Source organism: Plectropomus leopardus, chromosome 3, assembly GCF_008729295.1.
Source record: "Plectropomus leopardus isolate mb chromosome 3, YSFRI_Pleo_2.0, whole genome shotgun sequence".
Lineage (NCBI taxonomy): Eukaryota > Metazoa > Chordata > Actinopteri > Perciformes > Serranidae > Plectropomus > Plectropomus leopardus.
This window is the reverse complement of record NC_056465.1, coordinates 23,134,034-23,155,025: the sequence shown is the minus strand read 5'-3', so window position 1 is coordinate 23,155,025 and position 20,992 is coordinate 23,134,034. Positions and strand designations below refer to the sequence as shown.

Genomic DNA, 20,992 nt, shown 5'->3' with positions numbered 1-20,992 from the left:
CTCGACCCTTTAACAGGAAAAATGATCAAAATCGATCATAAAGTAAAATCCACACTAGCATAGCTTCAGCACATGAAACAGGATGTATTTTTTGCCAGTTGCAACAATGTAGCAACAGCTGCTATTGTTTTCATGTTGTGAGTCTATGTTTGTGCGTGCGTGTGTGATCAAGTCTTATGTCCAGGTGGTCCTATTGTGGCGGGAACTACTACAGAAGTGGTTTTGAGGGTTTTACCAGATGTTTACAGTTTTTTCTAGGTGTCTGTCTGCTTTTTTTTTTTTAAACAAGATAACATCACAACCGTGCAAAACAAAGTCATCAAACTTTACAAAAGTGTAGCTGAGATTAAAATGAAGGCCGTGTTCAGTGAGGGCTGTGGTCTGAGTAAGGGGGGGCAAAGTAGGGAGCTAGGAAGTACCTTGTCACCTCGAGGCCCAGGAACTCCTTTAATACCATTTTGCCCTCGATCTCCCTATAAAAAAACCCCAAAAACATGTACATTCATGTATTCAACACATGTACACGTTTACAAACATTATTCTATTCAGCTGTCTTGAAACCCACCTTTGATCCATCTTTTCCCTGCTTCCCTTGCTCCCCCATGATGCCATCTAAACCCTACAGCAACAAATGCGGGCGCAAAACAAAAGCTGATTATTACATTTGCATTAGTATCGGCAGTAAACATGTCTTTTCATTAAGCTTATTTTCACTCACACTGGGTCCAGGAGGTCCTGATGGCCCTGTTGGTCCTCCAAGTCCCTCAAGTCCTGAAGGGCCTCGTCGCCCCTTTAATCCTTGTTTACCTGGAGGCCCTGGAGGTCCCTGTACACAAACACAAGATGGTGAATCAATTCACAAGTAAATAAACTGATCAATTATCAACTGAAAAAAGACCGAAAAGATTAAACTCACCACGTCTCCTTTAAACCCTGGATCACCCCTCTCGCCTTGCTTGGTTTTAGGGCCCTGGTAGAGACAAGTGCACACAGACACACAGACACACACACACACACACACACACTTACACATTTAGCTCAATCAACTGTTACTGTATAACGGATAATTGATGTAAACATTTTAGCTGCAGTCAATATTGAAATTGCTTTAAGTAATCTTACTGGATCACCTGAGGGTCCAGGCTTTCCTGGATTCCCATTGGCTCCCTGAAATGAGAAGGCAACTAGAATTACCGCCTCTGCAAACCGCAAAAAACAATGCAATTACAGTTTATATCCATGTCTGTCAGGACTCATATGTAGCCATGACAGCAGACAATGCTTCAAATATTGATGTTGGTGCAAAGATGCTTCAAATTGTAAAAATTTGATTCTTCATACACATCTTCAACCTGTTGGCTCAGAAGATCTATACGATCAGCAAAGTTTTAAAATCAACACCAAAGTTGTGATAATGAGTTGTGATGTTGAATTATGGCTAAAGAAGTGTGTTTGCAGAATGTCAGTGAAGTTGACCTTTGACCCTTTGGATATAAAATGTCATCACTTAATCATCTTACTGAATTCCTGAGTTATGGCCAAAAAACATGTTTTGTGAAGTCACAGTGACCTTTGATCACTAAAATTGGTAAATCAGTTCATTGTTGATTCCAAGTAGACATCTGTGTCAAATAAAAGAAATTCCCCCATGGGGTTCTTAAGATATGACATTTATGAAAATGGGATGGACATATGTACAGTACAGTACAGTACGAACAACCTGAAAACATAATGTCTCTGTCTGTGGCTTTTGCTGGTTTGGACGCATAAAAAGCTCCAACATGACAAACACATGACAGAACATTTGAGTTCATATTTTCTCTTAATGCAGCTCGTGCAGAGGGTTTTGCCCTGTTGTCTTACATTAAGTCCAGGCGGTCCAGGTTCCCCTATGTCCCCTTCATCTCCTGGATCACCCTGATGAAACAGACCATCAATGATAGAGTTAAACGATGACTGCAATCTACTGCTGCCTTTACAATTTTTGTTTTCCCTGTATACTCACAGGGTCTCCTTTAGGACCTGGAGGTCCATCTGGTCCTGGGCTTCCCTGTGAGAAAAAAAAATCATAATCTTTTTACTTATATTGATAAAACTGAAAAGTATGAGTCCTATATGTGGAGAACTTTTCACAAACTGACCATCACTACTTTGTCAAAACAAAAACTTGCAAGAAAGTAAAGCACATTATTGATGGTCACAGTTGAAGGAGGGGTGGAGTAATATTCCTCTCCTTGCCCCTATGCAAACCAGCTCACAATACTTTGCATACTACTTTTGGTTTATTTCTTTGTATTATATCATATTGACATTACAGATTTTGCATTATTTGTCCTCTGGTTTTAATTCTATCCTAACTCTACCCTAGTTTCTCCTTGTTTATGTTCAATAGGACTGGTTGGCTTTCATTGTTGTATAAAGTTATTATTATTATTACACTGGGCTGTTAGACTCTTTATTCTACATGTAATAAAACACTTTTAAAGGTTTCGCTTTACCTGAGGGCCACGGACACCAGGTAACCCAACCACTCCATTAACACCAGGGTCTCCCTTAAGAAATACAAATATATATGTAAACAATAGGCTTTTATTAAGGTAAGTAAATGTCCTTAGCTTACCATTATCTGGTCTCTGTAAGAAAGAGTACATCTGTAAGTGTCTCGTCACCTGAGGTCCAGCTGCTCCTCTTGCGCCTAGTACACCTTGATGACCCTGATAGCATAAAATATTGTTTCACAAACATCTGTTTATTAGTCAGTTTGGATTACAACTTCATCAACTAGATCTTTACTTACCGGAGGTCCTTTAACTCCTAAGACACCTTTTACTCCTCTGGGGCCCATTTTGCCCTAAGCAGAGGACAGATACATAAACATATGCACCAGCATAATTATTTTGTCCATTTTCTGTAGACAATATGATACTAAAATTGTATTAGAAAACTTACAGGTGGACCTGGTGGTCCACTAAAGCCTTGAGCTCCAATCTCTCCCTGAAAAAAAACAGCAGTGTATTGAGAGAGAATATCAGTTATTGACGACATCAGGGACTTTGAGTGTGATAATCTAGGTGATTGTTATTTATATAGATAGTTGTCATTTATATGGATAATTGTCACCCAGTGAGCTGTCTGAAACTGACCGGAGGTCCGGATGGTCCTGGAAAACCAGTAGGACCCCTGGCTCCTGGCATTCCCTATAAACATGCGACAGTCCAGATGTTTCAAAATACAAATTTACAGCATAAAGTAATTGTTTTCAGCACAGAAAAATGTAAATGTTTATTTGAATTGTCCTTTATAGTGACATTATAACGATGGGGCCATGAAAAGGGCTGTCAGCTTCTGGCATTAATTGGAAGATCAGCCATGTGATATCCAGCTCCTCCTGTCAGCATGTAAAACTATCCTTGGACAAGATAATGAACCCCAACTTGCCCCCAAATGTGAGTGAGTGTGCATGTGTTTAACTGATGAGTGGGTGGCACATTGTACAGCAGCCCCAGCAACCAGTTTATGAATGAGTGGTGGAATTAATGGTCAGAAGAAAGGTGCTATACAACTGCAAGTCCATTTTCCATATAAATCATGAAGTCACCCATACTTACAATGTAGCCAGGAACACCATTAATGCCTCTGACTCCTTTATTCCCCTGGTTAAAGCAAAGACAGGAAAATCAAAATAACACACAGTACCCCCTCTGCTCCTGAAGGATATGTGTTTGTGTGTGGTGAATTCTGATTCTGACCTTGTCTCCTTTTTGTCCTCTATTTCCCTGCAACCCAGCCTCCCCATGATAACCCTGAAAACAGAGAAAAATAACTACAAATGCAATGCTTTGGTCCAGCAATATAGTGACTTTTCAAAAGAATACAAAGCACTTCTGCAAAAAAGCTGAGACATTTAGATGCAGAGAAGAGAGATAGAAAGACAGACAGATACATAGAAAGACAGACAGATACATAGATAGACAGACAGATACATAGATAGATAGATAGATAGATATTAAGGCCTCCAAAATTTCTGTCCCCATAACATTAGAAGTCCAGGCCACTCTTACCCACTCACCCAGCTCCCCTTTGCTGCCCTGCTCTCCTCTGTAGCCTTCGGGACCCTATGGAGCGAAACACAAAGTGAATTTATCAAGCTAAAACCGGATTACACTTGGATGTACAATATGGGTGAAAAGGAATTTAACAACATATTAAAGGCCTACTTGATAGCATTACAATGATGAAAAAACACACATCGTTTACATGTTTCTATGCAGATTTACCTGTTCTCCAGGTGGGCCTGGAGGGCCTGGATCACTGTCCTCTCCTGGGGTCCCATCTCCTCCAGGTCGGCCCTGGGGTCCTGGCAAACCCTGTGGTCCAGGATTGCCCTGAAAAACACGAGATGTAACGCAGTTTGCCCGGTCTCATGAGAACTTTGATTGCAGAAAAAATAACTTAGAATTCACAAAATTCACAACTAATACATCCAGGTTTTCCAGCAAGTATCCTGAATGACAATTTCATTACAATAATACAGTGACAACAGCCCTGAACATCCTAGCCACCACCTTACAGTATAAGTCATCACAACAATTATTTAATACACCATAACAATCACATTAATACACCCCATCAACTTATAACCAATCAAACATAAGGGAAATAGTGCAGTGGAGTGTATGCGGTGAACATGAAACTAAGAAGGCAAAAGCCATCTGGAGCGCAGTACAAAAGCAAGAAGAAAATGAAAATTTTAAATTTGCACATACCATATTCTCTTATTTTTTGTCATTAATGACTTTTTTCCCGTTTTCTGTCAGCCAAGTTGTTTCTTTGTGCTGATTTCTCATAATAATAGTGGCTTTTTTGTGGCAAGGAGAGCAGAAACTAAGTAATGTACGGTGCATGAAGCGTAACATTGTCTTTCTAAATGACTGACACTTGAAGAGGTGTAAATAATAAAATCCTTGAGGAGGTGGTGCGTGTTGATGTGATGAGGTAGCAAAGCCTCATTGTATACTCGCCTAAGATGTAAATAAAGTGGAGATACCTACGATTTTCCCCTGAACTCCTTTTTGTCCTTGCTTCCCAGTAATTCCAGGTGGCCCCTGGAATACAAATTTAGCCACAGGAGTCCTCTTACAATCTCTCAATGTTTTGTATTCTTATGGTATGATAAAGTGTAAATAGATATAGCTTTTGTTGACTTACAAGTGGTCCATCATCTCCAGGAGGTCCAGGTGGCCCTGGAGGCCCTTTAAGTTTCTGAAAATTAAAGAAACGCAGTCATAAAGTAATAATAAAGTGTGTTGATGGAGTTCTGAGCAGGTGTACAGGATGTTGACTGAGTTGTATCAGTGAAAGAAAAACACCTACCGGCCAGGAAGAAATCAGCTTTTTATAGAACTTCTTTTTCTGCGAAATAATGAGAAAGAAAGTATTCCTTTAACAGAGCAAACCTATTTATCTCACAAATAATCCTCAAACAGAAGTGCATTGAATAAAACAAACTTTCAGGGCAATAGCCCAAGCATGAGAAATATAATAATGCAAAAAAAAAAAAGAAGAAAAAGACGCTAAATATGTATCTAAACTGGCAAAGTTGAAGTTTTACTAATGAAGCACCTTCATCTAGTTTGTGGTATATTAAATCTTTTACCATAAAATATATAGAGGTCACAATAGTCCAACATGCAAAACATTAATATGAATACATGTGTCACAATGTGACTAATATTTACAAGACAGTGTAATAGTACTCATACTACAAAACTGCTATTTTGTGAAGGCTCAATACACAAAGACTCACAATATTTATGTGAAAATCAGTAAAACTGACAGTCTCTGCTGTTTCAGCATTAAACTAAACTACTTTTTTTCCATGTAATGTATGTGTTTAGTATACTGCCGTAATATTGCGCATTTCTGTATGTATATCTCCATATTTGTACTTAGAGCATAACTTCAAGTGTGTAGCACCACCATGAAACGACTTGTTACTGGGTCAGAGCTACAACAGCGGTTTACCTTGAAAGCCTCCCACTCTTCTTCAGAGGTTTTATATACAACAATGGCAGGCATTCCAGGAGGACCAACGGGGCCTCTGTATCCTGTCCGCCCGGTCCTGCCCATAACGCCTTGATAACCCTGGAGGACAGAAAATATAATTATTTTTGATGTGGAATAAAGGAAGAGTCTTGATTACACTGTTGACATTTTGATCAACACCAGCATAGATAAAAATCTAAATTTATCACTCAAGGCTGCTACAATTCATTTTTTGAGGAACTCAAAATAAAGGTGACAAAAAACAGCCCTGCAATATGAACTGCCTACCAAACCCCTGCGGTTGTTGCCATGTCATTTAGCTTCAGCATGGCAAAGATTAATTGTTTAAAATGTGTAATCTGGAAATGGATTTAATCTGATTGTGGTTTCCTCACAAGATTAAACTGATGTGGTCTAAACCAATTTGCTCTCTCTGCAGAAATCACCTCACATGGCAGACAAAAGCCACTCAATCTGAGGCTTAATTTGGGTAAAGGTTTTGTTGATTGTCTGAAGTGAAGAGGCCACTTCACATCTAACATAAATCAACAAATGAAACAAACTATCACAAATCATTTTTGTAAAAACCAGTCCCAGAGTTAGTTTGGTTTTAGAGATGTAGGCCATGCAACAGTTTTATCAGGGCTAATATATTTCTATTTACTTGATATAGATGAGGCAGAAACGCAATTTAAAGTTATATTTAATAATTAAAAACAAACTTTTAAGTAAAATTAAAACTTAAACATACATAAGCATGTGAAGAACTACCTAAAATTACAAAAAACATTTGACAAAAATGATTTGACATGTACTTTAAGATTTTAGTTTGTACCACCTTAATTCAATTTTATTATAAAGCGTGGAGTTTTGGACCTAAACTTCAGTTTAGGGATGTTTTGGCTTCACTTGTGTGGAAGTTTTCCATCTTTATGTACAATGTCTCTAAGCTACAATTGCTCTGCTGTTCACTAATTTCTACACAACCTAAAAACATGGTGTTTAGGTGTTTTAGTAGATTTTATGAGAATATATATTTATTTGAATTCAAATTGTAGTACAAGTACAAGTAGGCTTCTAAACTACTGCTTGGCTGACAAGAGTCTATGAACCAAAGCAATGACGTGACTCAGACCATGCTTAAAGCAGTTTCTAGCTGTATACTAGGGCTGCATAGTTGGACACTATCTTATTATCACTATGAGGAATTCAATTTGAGTCTTTCGATTCGACGTTGATGCGAAAAAAGATGTCTTGATTCAAGTTTAGTTTAATACATACTTTGTCTCCTTTAGGCCCTGGTGGTCCTGTTAGCCCAGGTGGACCCTGCAATCCCTGAAGAAAGAGTGAGGTGCTGCAGTTAGATCTGGATTTACATCAGTAACAAAAAATAACTGTAACCCAACTACAAAAACAACCCACTAGGACTTACTGATTAATGACTAAACTTTAACTTATCCCCAAGACAGAAGACAGTAAAATTAGAGCACAAATGCAAATACTCAGGGGCTATAGTGTCTATGATTATGTTACTGTTTGTTTTTTGTGATAAAGGGAAAGTGTATGGGCTAGAAGAGTTTGTTAACTTAAGGTGTCAAAACAATCTTTGGTCTGAGAGATCAGATGAGCTACAGTACCACAGTTTGGCCAGGAGAGGGTGACAACGGCTTTCACTGAAGAGAATAACCCCTCCCTTCTTACACAAACTCACACACACACAAACTCACACATACACTTGCATGGCTCTCTAGGTGCTAGAATTGACACAGATATATGTTGCCATCTAAGTCATCAAATCAGCTCAGCGCAAACTCAATTTCATCCAAGGTCATGACAGAAAACGAGATGAGAATATCACACAAATGTGATTAAAATTTCCTATATGGTTTGTTTATGCATTTATAACATCATTAACACTCTGTCCTCAGTGTCACTGCGAATAATCCTGACATTTAAAGTATACCCAGACCTAAAGTGACAAAAATGACTTTTAATGTGAAATCCAGCTTTGATTATTGATTATGAAGCTTTACACAGGTAAACGGTGTCTTACCCTCATCCCAGGTCTTGATCCTGCCCTGTGACGTCTGGATTCAGTCTCTGATTGGATAAAGGAGTCTACAGTGCTGAACTGGGAGATCCGATCAATTGAGGAATGATTATAATCCTCAGAAATGTCAGCGTCATCATCATAACTCTCTGTTTCTATCTCTGCATGTGTGTGCACTTCCTCCTCCTCCTCCTCTAAATCTATCTCATCTCCATCTGTCTCTGTCCCACTTGCCTGCTCTCCACCTGGAAGTGGTTGTTGTGGTGATGTTTCTGCTCTGGGCGAAACAGTTTGCAGTCTGTCCTCCCTGTCCTCCGTTTCCTCTTTTTCTTTTATCTCACTGACTGAAACATTACCTGTCTCAGCCTCTATATTCCTGGCGCCTAGTGCTTCTCGGCTTTGTAGAGTGGTGGTTAAAACAGTCAGGTTTGGGGCTTGATCTCTTTCTGGTACATCAGAGTCCTCAGTTACATTGTCTTCTCTCTGTCTTAAGAGTTTTGCTGTGGGGTCTCCTGAAACTGGAGGTATAATGACTAGTGATGATGCCTCCTGTCTTGCCTCGCTCACTCCTCCTGCAGTTGAAGGGTTCGTGCTGGAAGTGACAAGCCCTGGTTCTGTGATGGGCCCCGAGATAAGAGTGGATGTCGTAGCAAACTGTGGCCCAGTAGAGAAAGATGTCTCTGTTTCTGGATCTCCTGATGAGACACCTGGAGCTGTGGGGATCTCAGGTTGAACGTCAAGGCTTGAAATGGCTGTTGCAACACTTTTCAGGACAGGTGTGTCACTTGTTGTTGAGTCCTCCTTTGCTACAATGATCAGCTGATGAACTTGTATTGGGTACTGAGCAGTTTGCAGTGCGTGGACAGAGGGAGTACTGGATATGATACTCCCCTCTGTGCTCCATGGTTCCTTCATTGTCCCTAATACATCAGAGGTCACATTAGAAAGCTGCCCTTTTTCAGTCAGAGAGGGAAGCTGTGGTTCAGTATCTCCTCCTTGTTTTACCTCCTCACTCGCAGCTGTTGGTTTTTCTTTTTCTCCGTCGGTCGAGCCTTCAGTCAGAGTGTCTGTGTCAGTGAGGCTGATGACTACAGCTTTAGTCTCCTCTGGATCAGGGTGGGACTTCACAGGGGACCTGTTGTCCACCGGATCCAGTCTGGGTGTCAGCTCAGTGGGAGCAGTCTGTAGAGTCGTGCCGTACAGGGGATTTTCTGCTCTGGATGATACCTCAATCTCAGGCTGATTGGTTGCCTCATCTATAGCTACAACCGCCTAGGAAAAATGTACATAGGGAAAAATATCACCCTGTGTCCCCAAAACTCCTCTTTGAGTCTTCATTTTCAAGCTTTTGTGAGAGGGACAAAGACCTGAGAGCAGGAAATTGTAACCAACAACTGCACTGATGTTATGTTATATTATTAATGCCCAAAGGATATGATTGGGATCACATACAAGTAAAACATGCAGTTAGTGTCCAAAGCAAATCAAATTTTTAGGATGTTAAACCTCTCTGAGACAAACACTCCCGGTGTGGCTTCCACAGACAGACAGGAGTGGTGCACCCACAGATGCAGTACTGTGGATGAATACTCTGAAGGATCACAAATTCACATTAACATGCCATCAATAAATAAACCGCACCGCTACCATCTCAGGTAGAACAAACTCACTTTTTTGGAACTGCAACCATTGGATGATGGCTATTATGGAGTGCAGCTGAGAGAGATTATTTAAGGTCCTACACTCTCAGTTCACCAGCAAGGGTGCTTTCAATTATTTTGCCTAATCAGACCTCCTTTAATAAGACTGTATGGGCGTGTACAAACTGAGATTAACTAATATCTCCTTAAACTACCGATTAGCTTTTTCTTGCATAAAGTTTGGTGACATCCCATAACCCCAAGCATAGCTGGCATAACTTTTTCCTGTTGACTAATTTCTCAAAGATAGATTTTGACAGTGTCTTAAATCAGTTCATCTTTTCCATATATCTGTGTCTCTTCCATGACTAGACGCACGCTTCCTTCTGCACAGTTACATGGTTGGCGGATGTAGTTTTGTAGAAAAAAAAGTTTTTACATTAAAATATGCTTACAACAAGGCTTGTGGATTATCTTGCGTAACCATGATTTCTAGGAAGAGACATTGCTGTTGAGTTTTTCAGATCTTTTTTTTCTTTTTTTTTTGGTCACTTTGAGCAATCACAAGCTGAGTGCCAATAATATTCGAGAGCAGGCAGACATCTCTACGGCTAATACGTCCAACACTCTGCAGCTCACACCAAAACAATATCAAATGATAAACTACACTAATACAGTTTGATTTTGTGGTGAACTGTACCTTTAAGTCCCCCCTCCGCCTTTATTTTTGTGAAACTGTCTATCAGGCATTAGAGTAAAAGTAAATAAAGACTGGCCTAACTACGAGTCGACAGACCACTGGGGCCAATGTTTAGCATTTTGCATATTATCTGTATCAGCATTTTATTTTAATGATCCCCGGTAAAATTAATTAATTACAAAGCGCCATGGAAAGTGTAAGCGTGGGTGGAACTTTTACTTTGTAAAACCTCGGGGAGCTATTTTTATTTATTCATATTTTATCAAAATGTTAACTTTATTTGATTAAAATTAAAAGTTTGCTAGGAACCTGCTGGATATGATGTTAAACATTTCAGTTTTGATTAAACATTTATTAAAGGCTTTTAAACAAAGTTTTATGTTAAAGTTTATTATATTCCAAATTCTAAATATTGACGGAAATATTTTAATTTTTATTGTAAATGCATATCGGTTCCAAACGTTTGGCTATCGGTCTCATTAACTACTAAAAATCAGCATCGGCCCTGAAAAACAGTCAATCAGTTGACCCATGGGCCAAACACTACAGACCAATGTAAAATATCTAGAAACTGGCCCCAGAAGTCTCATCAGCCCATATGAATGTAACACCTGTGTGGGTGTGCCAGGGCTTTATCAAGATTCAGTGATAAATATTGCACATAAAAAGCAAAAAAAAAAAGGACATGTTTTTGGATTAGCAAATACTATGCTTGATGGAGCATTGTGCCTGGCTGTAGAGTTTATAATATCAGAAAAAAAGAAACAAAAGAGACGTTATTAGAATGTAAACCTTGCGAGTAAAATCCAAAAGTTTCGTAGCAGTGTTTGGTAGCAGACAGTGGTGTGTTTTTTGTACCTGTGTGTCTGTCAGAGCCGGGCAGGTGCTGCTGTGATCTTGACAGTGCTGCTCTGCTGCTGTAGGATCTCCCAGGACAAAGATCATCTGCTGGACGGTGCCCTGAACACACCACAGACACACAGGAGACAAAACAAAACCAGCTTTCAAGAGTTTAATCCAAAATCTGGTTTTAAAGCTTCAGTGATGTGAATTTTATTTTAATGATAGCAGTCAGTGTTTATTGCTGTCTGCTACAGTGTCTGTTTTGATGCTTCCACTAGAAGGCGCAGAGGTCAGACATTCAAATTTTACATATACAGCTTTAAAGATACATTTGGCAACTTTTACAAAAATAACTTTGTCATATTTGCTGAAACTGTCACTATATTCTGAAAGACATACATGAGATAGTTTGTGAAAAAAATCATGTCCCTCCTCTTCCTGCTGCTTATAATGGGATTGTCTAGAATAAAGTGTGGCATGCCAAAAACATCACTGCTTTTGACCTGTCAAACTGGGCAGCGGTGATAAAATATGAATCAAGATTCTGTTACTGCATTGCTTATTTTTCACCTCAGATGTTGACGTTTTAATGTACTGTTTAGCTGTAAAATGTGAAAGTTTGTGACCCTGCCACCATGTCGAAAACGGTTGACCAACATACCTAGGACCGAACAGTGCACTAAAATGGTAAGAAAATAAACAATACTGTAACATAATCTTGATTTACATTTTATTTGTGTTGCCTAGTTTGACAGTTTGACTGCAGATCACGAGCAGCGATTGACATGATTGACAGCTGCATTAGAGACTCCTTTGCTCCTTGACTCCTAAATGGCTGTTTTTGTTTATATGCAGTGAGATGTAGAAATTAATCTGAAATGCTACAAGGCAACAGGGTAAGTAGATTATCTGTCTCATTTAGTGCTGTGTGGAAACAGTGACAGAAAATATGAAACAAAGTTATTTTTATTAAGTATTCTTTTTTAAGATTACCATTAAATTTATTTAAATAATATGATCACAGTTGGAGTCCCACATACGTTTTCTTTGCTCTCTCCTAACGGTCTGACTTTGGATTACATAGTACTGTCATTTCTTTTAGCCCTTTTCATTGAGAGAAAGTGAAGGTGGAAAATAGAAAAATGGAGACATGAAATGTGAGCAAATACGGCTCAACTGCAGCTGTGATTGTGACTCAGTGTAGATGTACAGCATGACTAAGTTAACTAACTGACTACATTTTTAAAAAATAGATAGATGGATAGATAGAAATGGCCATGCCTGAATTGGAATAAAGATAAAAATAATAAAAACGCTGTTAGCACTGACTTTGTTAGGTAAGTTTATCCACTGCTTTGTAAATATGTACATCACTCCTTTAAGTGCAGAGGCACGGAGCCAAGAGATTTCAAGGTTAAATTAGTCTTTCTGCAATTGCCCATGGTGACATTTTCTACACCGCATTTTATGAGATTTACTTGTTGATGCGAAAATCTTTCACTGCCTTTCATCTGCTCACATGCACATGTAACAACCCCCTAAACCGATGCAGAAATATTTGAGCTTCTGGTGATACATAATGTAACTAACAAAGAAACTGCACAGCCAAAAGCAATGCCTCCATTTACAGAAAAAAACCCACTTTAACCACCTTAAAAGCTACAGAATAGCTAGTTTAAGATAAGAAAGTCAAGTTTGACTTCAAAGCCAACATGTTGATGTATATAAATTCATTACGTATTTACACAAGGCATGAGAAAAATAAAACAAAAATTGTAACAGTTACAAATCATCTTGATCTATATAGTGCTCTGAATAAATGACATTTCTAAAAAATAAACATGCTTTTTAGAGCCGTTTACAATTTACTTAGACATTCAAAATCTAACAGTTTTCTCTGTTTTACCCTAAATTGTCAGGAAGTCTAAAAAATGTAACCTGAATCCATCATCGACATTTTAACAGAGACCAGTGATAGAGACGGTCAGACTTACGCAGCTCAGTAGCAGTAGCACCACCGCAGCACCCTGCATGGCTTCTGATAAAGGTAACTTCTGCACTCCTCTGACTGTAGCTGCCTTACACACTTAAGCTCAGGAGCTGAACTAAAAAAAAACACACACACACACACACACCCCTCCCTGGAGGACTAAGCCCAGCACGGGGCTGGCTGACCACACGTTTACAGCCCAGAGGGGAGAGATGATGAAAGCAACAGACCAAGCCGGACACCCAAAGTCTCCAATAAACACACATTGACACACATATACTCAGCATATATCCCTCCAGCTTCCTGTGGCAGCACAGAGCCAGACAGCTCAGGGTCGACCTCTTAATACTCAGCAGGTTAGAACAGAGTGTGAACAGCAACAGACTAGAGCCGTCCCTAAACATAAAGCAATATAACCAATTGGTCTCTGGAGGCCCCCTAGAATTTTTTTTTTTTAAATAAAGAGACAATAAAACAAAAATTTAACTTTATAAAAAAAAAAATCCTGTGCCAAAAAAAAAAAAAAAAAAAAAAATGTGACAAAACAATGAGCTCTGAGACTGATGAAATAGATAATTTAGGAAGGCTAAGGCCCGGATGAGATTGAGCGGGTTTCAGCAGCCTGAGGCAGATTTTTGTAATGGCCTCTGATGAGAAGGAAATGTTCTGCTCGCTGCTTTTGCAGTGCTGAGTGCCACGTACAGTATATTCTGCTCTATACACAACGCAAAAATCACATTTTGAAGTTGTGTTGAATGTAAGTTAAGCAAAATTAATGAACAACAACGAAAGTCAAAACAAACTGGGTATTCTTCACAACTTCACAAGCTATTTTTTGACAGTTTGCCACCATTGCAGGCTGTGGTTTTAATTCAAAAAAATAAACAAATGCATCTTGGAGGTTGGTTTAAGAGGCTCATTCATGGGATAACCCTAACCCTAACCCTATGAACAAGTGCCCCATAAATGATGCTACATACTCTAGGTTAAGTTACAGTAACGTTACTGTGGTTAGGTTTAAGATAAGAAACATGATGACGACGGTTCTTAATGCATTAAAGTTCATTTTCTCCTTCAGTCCCACCCTTTACTCATGACACCACAGCCGACCCAAGTACACAGGTTATACATGAATTACTGGCTCATGATTATGTGGGATATGCACGAATTTTGGTGCTTTACTTTTCATAGAAAAACGTACAAACACTGCATGAAAGCCTGAAAAGTCTATTTTAAGATAGTGTATCTGCTAATAGGCCCACTCCAGAATTGTCATGCTTATTTGAACATTATGAGTGCTTAATCTCGCCCTGCAGCAGACACTTATGTGTGGTTTACCAGGTCTGTTGCTGTACAGTCAGTGTAAGTCCTTTGTGGTGATGGCAGATTGATGGTGAAGGTGAGACAATAGGAAACACAGCTGTCACTGCTGTGGGCTGATGATGAGGAATGAGTTTCCTGAGAAGCTCATCTCATCAGCCTCCTTTCATTCTAGTCTTATTCCCACTCCAACTTCACCCGTGCGCACAAAGACCTCCAGATTTGCCGGCTCAAGAGTTACTGTGAGACGAGTAAGAACCATCTGTTTTTTTTCCAAAGTTTTCACAGAGGACATCATGAGATCGTTCACAGGGATCCTGTGATTACAACAGTTTTAAGTGGTTTGAAACCCCAATTTCTGACTTTTCCTTTAATTTTTAACAAATTAACCAATTAATGACTGCATTATGCCAAAATTTGACACTGAACTTCACACTGAGCCCTCCTCCCTCCATCGTTTTTGTCAGGGTCAGGAGGGGAGGACTGTGGCCCAGGTGAGGAATGTGACATGAAGACCAGAAGAGCGAGGGGCTGCTGCCCGAGGTCGCTTGGGGCTTACGGTAAAGGGTGTGTGATGCAGACGTGAAGCTCCTCCCAGCAGCGTCAGGCCTAAAGTGTTGATCTGCAGTCCCAGGCCCAGGCGCCAGGGGGTGCTCTCCTTCAGACAACAGTCCAGATACAACTCCAGTCTGGACAGAGAGACGGACAGGGAGAGGCTGTGCCACAGGCCATCCCACAGAGGAGCCGCAGGAAACCTGTCAATCAGACCTGTGAGAATTTTACTGTCACATACCACAAATATGACCAATGATTTTGTGGTTCAGATTTTGAAAAAGTTTCTGTTGAATCTCAATCTCAGGCTGGAGATATACTTGCTGCTGTTCAACCTAGTGTTTGTGTACACATCCCGCATCCAGCATGAGTGTTTTGTATATATACTTGCCTATACACAACGCGTGTTACTGGAGGACCTCTAGAGGGCACACGAGAGAACTCAGGCTGTACGCAACTACACAATGAGTGGGATGTAAACAACAGACATGCAACGCTCTCTTGTTTTGTTTTGTTTATATACATACTGTGTCTTGCATGTGCGTTGCGTTTATTTTTGAGGACGCGCATAGCTGACATGCCAAACTGACACAGAGGACATGTGGCAGCCATCAAGCATACACTTAGTTATATTTCTGGCCTTACAAGGTAACTTAAAGGCAGCGTATGCAGGCTTGTTGGTTGCTATTTGTAAACTCAATCGCCAGAAAAAGTTAAAGTAAAAGCCAACCAAGGATTTCCTCTCATTTGGCATTTCATTTTGCTATAGTTGCACTACTTTTGGGGCAGTGTCTCTTAAATCCCTGCTGCTTAGACATATGCAGACATAGAGTACATACAAATTTGTGCAACGCAGTCCATAATTTCACACCCTCCTTGTGTCCTGAGTTTAGGAGATTCACTAACAGAGAGATGACAGAGTTTTTATACCTACTCAGGCATCGCCTCCACATTTAGGTGGAACCCCTTTAGTATCTATACTGGATCATTGTGTCTTTGTCTGTGGTTGTGTGAGCGTTTTTGTGTTTTCTCACTCATAGTGTTGTTCCCAGGCACTGACGACAGTGAAGAGTCTCGGCCCCACCTTCAGCTGAAAAAGCTCCTCCCCTTCCTGCCCTAAAATGACCAATAGGGGCGTCTCCTGTGACCACCGTTGACCCAGACGCAGACGCATCAGCACACTGAGCTCATCTGGAAAACTGTCATGTAAACGTTAGCACATACACAAATAAATGTACATATACAGACGACTCTTACACACACACACACACACACACACACACACACACAGTCATACACGTGTTCATATGCACATTTCATTTACTGGACATGGACAGTTGTGAGATGAGAATCCAGGACGGTACAGATTTTAAACACACGGTCGTGGTGTCACTGAGTGACCGAGGACTTTCCTCTTAGAGAGCCGCTTCACACGTGAATGTAAACTGTATCACAAAGCTGACACATTCAGACGGCATTAGCACCCCGTGTGTGTAGACACTCAAGGTCAAGTTAAACACCAAAGCCTTCAGCTAAATCCTTTCAACCTACACATGATGGAAAGAAAAACCGCCCCAGATAAACAGGTTCACCGCGGTCACGTATGACCTTGTCAGCTCTCTGGAAATGAAAAATCAGTCTTTGTTAGAAAAGATATAGATTTTTAGTTCAAATTTAGCAATGCTAGAGTGTAAATTAATAATATTTTACAAATTGTGTTCGATTTTCAAGAAATAACATGAATTAAAATTGGAATACATTGACGGACAGTGAATATTGTGTTTGTTAGTAAAATATGCTGATAGAAACTTTTTATAAAATGTTATTGCTGCTAAGAGTTCTAAGGTAAGAAACTCATAGTACTGTAGTTTTAGTTTTAGTAGTAGTTTTTAGTACACAAGCATAGCTTGGTTCAGTGTGGAGTCAAGTGAGTCTGACATGACTTCCTTTTGGGACCTTTGATGTAATTTTGTCATGACCACAACACAGCCAAACCCTATCTACTAACTGAAAGTGATGCAGTAGGTTTTGACATTAGCTCCTGCTTTCAGCCGAGTTGAAAATACTTACAGAGGGCCAAATATCGTAGCTGTTGGTAGGGAGAGTGTGGCATATTGTCCGATCTGATATGCCCGACATCCTCGGTCATCTTGTGTAGTTGAGATATTGTAATGACTGGCTGACTGCATGTCCAAGAGCTGTAATAGATCCACAACTGCAAACACAAGATGATGGATTATTAATGCGGTATCTGATTTTAACTGACATTTCTCACAAGACTGACGCTGCAGAATCCTGCACTGCACTGTTTGGAAACTTACCAAGACTATCCATAAATAAAGTGCAACATTGGTATCATTAGCTCTGGGAATCCTAGCTTCGGCCCCAAATGTTTTATAAATAGCCCCCAATCTAAATATATAGGCTTTTTTTTTTCTTTTGTCCCCAAAAAATAACAATAGGCCTAACAGCCCTGAATATAATAATCTGCCATTCTGTTTATACGTATACTTAAATTACGTTCTTAGTTACATTTCACCATTTTGAACATACATGAATTAAACAATTTTCCATTGATAGTCATTACATTGTTAGAGATGGCAGTTGTTAAGTATTTTGTCTCTACTCAATACTTATTACTAACAACTACTGATATTTTCAACATCACCATTAATTACTTAAACTGGATAGTTAAAAAAAGTTTTAAGGGTTAACAATGTGCCAGAGTTCATATATATGTAGGTGAAGGCAAAGCCCTCAATGTTGTCAAATCCTAAAATCTAGGATATTTATCTGGAAAGGTTTTGGTGGATGGTTTACACCTCATATGGACAAATCACAGAAGGATTTAAGTTTTTTTCACCCATTTAATTGCAATTTAAAACGCTTCTTGACTTCAGAAATTACAAATGTGGGAAGTAAACAATACACTGACATTAAAAAGGATACATCGCTTTTTTCAACCAGCATTGTATCGCAACAATGTGGGTATTATGTGCAAATAGAGTGTGATAAACCTGTGAGATAGATCTCCCTGCTCACCTCTGAGTTAAAATCATTGTGGCTGTTTCTGGGGCTTCAGTCAATCTACAGTTAACTACTGCGGCACTTTCATATGCCATCCCTCTGTCTTATATGCAGACCAAACGGTAAAACTAGGCATTGCTGATCAAATATAAAGCAAAATTGTGTTACTGTATTCCCTATTTCTACACAAAAATGTCTTTATAAACATAATAACGAATTGTTTGGCTCTAGTCGGAGAATTTATGAACAAGAAGCCAGTTTCCCTGTGTGATAAAAAAAGAAAAGAGACTGAAAAACTGAGAAAAAAACGGTAAAAACAAGTAGTTCTGCTAAAATATAATCCAAGATTTTGTTACTGCGTTGCCTATTTATCGTCTGAAATGGTTTCAGAAACATATTTTAGCTTACCGGTTAGCTGAAATTTGAGGCCGTTTGACGGTTGGTTGCCATATTGTTTTCTGTGGGATAAATGCATCACCCAGCAGCATTGCATTCTGGTAGTTGTAGGTTTTCTACCTCTTGGGCAAAAGCACACAGTGTCTATGTGCAGCACACTACAGCCCTCTTCCCTGTTTTCTCTGGTCATTTAGGACCAGTTTTAATAGTATTGTTGTTTCTCTATCACATAGATAGCCCAGTTTTATGAAAACACCATCTTTCAGCAGGAAAAATGCACTGCAGGAAGTGCATGATTTCATCAGCAGCAACATACCCAAGCAACCAGGTGGAATTTTAATTAATAATAATAATAATTTTTCATCCTTCAACTCCAAAGATGCAGTTAGATGTCCAAAGATGTAGCAAGATCAAGGACAAATTTTTATTTCATTTTTTACAATTAATTTTTAATACCCAAATATCTACCATTATGATATGTTATAATGGGTAGTCTTTTGACCTATGCAGCCTGTTGGTGGTAGAGATTGCTGATTAAATAAAAAAAAATTAAACTACTTGTTATGTTAATGAAGTAAAATATTATGAAAAAGTTTTGAAAATGTATTGCTAAAAATGTGTGGGAACCCTGTTCTTAACACCTAGATGAGATTTCTGACTAATCATTCACTCAGCAGAATACAGGAAATTGCCTTTTTTTTTTTTTTTTTACAGTGGATGAGTAATGCTCTCAGTCACAATAACTTGGTCATTCGAAGCACAGGTTCTTGTCAGTCTTGCCCAAAAATGTTCCTTTGTGTATCACTGCCTTTAGACTGCCCTAGAAGTACTGAAGTCACATTGGAACAAATGTAACATTTTTCCTCACACACAGCCATTAGACATTTATCTCATTCTTACTTTGCTTACCTTTCACGCCTGCAAGTGTCTCATTTCCTCTGTTCCTCCCACGATCCTCTGCTTTAGGATGGAGATAACACTGCTGTGGAGTGCTCACTGCCTGAGACAAGCCATCTGGTTTCACTATAAACAAATAAAGTTGAACCCAGCAGAGCACTGAAAGCAAAGATGAGCTCAGCATCATGTTCTCAGCAGACTGCAGAGAGAGAGCTGGTGCTGGAGGAACATCTCAGCTGCTGGTATACATGGACCAGAGGGCCGGGTCTAACTGGCATCTCTGTCTTCTCACAAACACACTCGGCTCACGTTCTGATCTCTCAACAGCAAACTAGATATCTCACCTACATCACTGCTCTGTTTCCAGGACAGTGACACCTTTGCACCTGGTTATTTTGGAAATATGTGAGCATACACACAGAAATGCAAAAACACACGTTCCCTGTAGGAGTCAGTGAGCTCAGTCAAAACCATAAAATATCACAGTATCATAAAATGCATTACATTCATTTAAGTTTTTTCCTTTTTAATGTGTACTAATTCAGAAGAATGTTTACAGACAGTGCATATGTGTTGGTATCCAATTTACAAAGGCCATTATATCCTTTGGGGTGTCACATGCAGACTGAAAGTTCTCCTAAATGCTAACTGTGTAGAGGAACTACTGCGGCAGACGTTAAAAAAACAAATAGCTCTATGAAGAAAGCTTGCAGCAGCCAATGACGGTACGTCACGATTGTACATCATGATGTATCTGCTGAATCTGCTTCCATTGCACTTATTTGCATTTAACTTTTACCTTTTTTAGATTTTCCACCACCCCTAAAAACGTAAGCAAAACATATCTAAAGTGTAGCTAATGACAATGCAAATTGTTTTGAAAAGCATTTTAAATGGCAACAATATATGGTTTTGATATGGCTGTTTTCTTGCTTATATGGGCTAGCTACAGCTGAGCTAAGTAAGTTAAAACTAGAAATGAGCGAGTGTCACGTTATCTGTATCTGTATTAATCAACCGACAAAATTATCAGTAGCCATATCTGTATTTGGAATATGCGGATCTTAAACTGGAAGTGGTTTGGGTTGTCCTGGAAATGGGTGTGGTCTAATCTTAAGTTATTTTTTAGCCTGAAATCGATATGAGTTGATCAGAAGTTTTTAGAAAACTGTTCACAGAACAAACTCAGAATTGAGCATAAGCTCATTTTCAAATGAGAGTGAGAGGATTTTCCTTCATCACGACACTCGTACTTGTACTAAAAAGCACATTATCCATATTGGATACCTGTTTCATCTAAATATTCTGCTTAACCCCGGCTATAACATAAACTGTAGGCTGACACCTAGGAGTTTAAGGGCAGATGCCCTAATTTCCTATCAATTTACTGTCAAATCTCTGATAAAGACAGAAAAATCCCCTAAAATGTTAATAAAGTGAAATATTATGCATTGTTAAATTCTTGAGAGTTTAACGGTAGTAATATCAGCCAGTACAGAAAAGACAAGTGATCTCTCTTTAATGGTCCTTTA

At 39.3% G+C, this 20,992-nt stretch overlaps 1 long non-coding RNA gene across 1 annotated transcript; it reads right to left on the bottom strand.

Annotated features, from left to right (window-relative positions):
• Positions 1–586: 586 nt before the first annotated feature.
• On the bottom strand, positions 587–970 carry LOC121962323. The gene is made up of 3 exons (XR_006107122.1): positions 917–970; positions 719–826; positions 587–619 (listed from the first exon to the last, which is right to left on the bottom strand). It is a non-coding gene; the product is annotated as an uncharacterized LOC121962323 (long non-coding RNA).
• Between the last annotated feature and the right edge of the window lie 20,022 nt (positions 971–20,992).